The sequence below is a fragment of the Pomacea canaliculata genome, linkage group LG11 (genome assembly GCF_003073045.1).
Source record: "Pomacea canaliculata isolate SZHN2017 linkage group LG11, ASM307304v1, whole genome shotgun sequence".
In the NCBI taxonomy this organism is placed as follows: domain Eukaryota; kingdom Metazoa; phylum Mollusca; class Gastropoda; order Architaenioglossa; family Ampullariidae; genus Pomacea; species Pomacea canaliculata.
In genome coordinates this window covers 11,414,575-11,415,357 of record NC_037600.1, presented here as the reverse complement: position 1 = coordinate 11,415,357, position 783 = coordinate 11,414,575, and positions in this window count along the sequence as shown.

Below are 783 nucleotides of genomic sequence, written 5' to 3'. Positions count from 1 at the left end.
CTCTTCTATTCTGGTGACAAATCTGAATGCAAAGAAGAAGGAAAAGAATACATTTAATTACTTTGACAAGACTTTGGCGGTAAAAAAGTGTGGATTAATAACACTTGCTGTTAATCTCGATATATCATAGATAAACAAAATCCACAATAACAACACACTCATTCTGACATTGCATATCGATGGTGTAATAATCCTTAATGCTTATTTTTTTTAATTACTTTGAACTTGTTTCCATTTGCTACAAACATTTTTTGGGAGAGTGCTATTGAAGTATATACATGCTACATGGGGACGTAAGGCACTGCAAAGCAAATCTGGACGGTTTATGATGGGATCACTAAGTTATAATATTTGTGCTATGTAACGTTTCTCTTTCTTACTTTTAGCTTCTCTTGCTTTTAAACATTGGTCAACGCTTGGAAAAAGAACAGCCAAAGACATATTTATCTCAGTTCTTCAAGCAATGGACATCTTGGGTACGACGGCAAGACTTCTAAAGATTGGAATGCAACGCACTCGCTAGAAAAAGATCAGCCAAGCAAATAAACGGGTTTCTGAGAACGTTTACCTTCTGCAATGTGTTATTTCAAAGGAGAGATAGAAAATTAGAGTATGATAGGATGTACACATCGATACTTTACTGTATCTCTGTGCTAGCAGTAGTATCGTATGAACAAAAGGGTAAATTACCACTGTATATGGATATTTGGCCTTCAGCGGTCTCTGTGAAACATTTTCACTTTCTGAAGACAGCCACATACTCCTTGTTTCTGCTGGCATTTG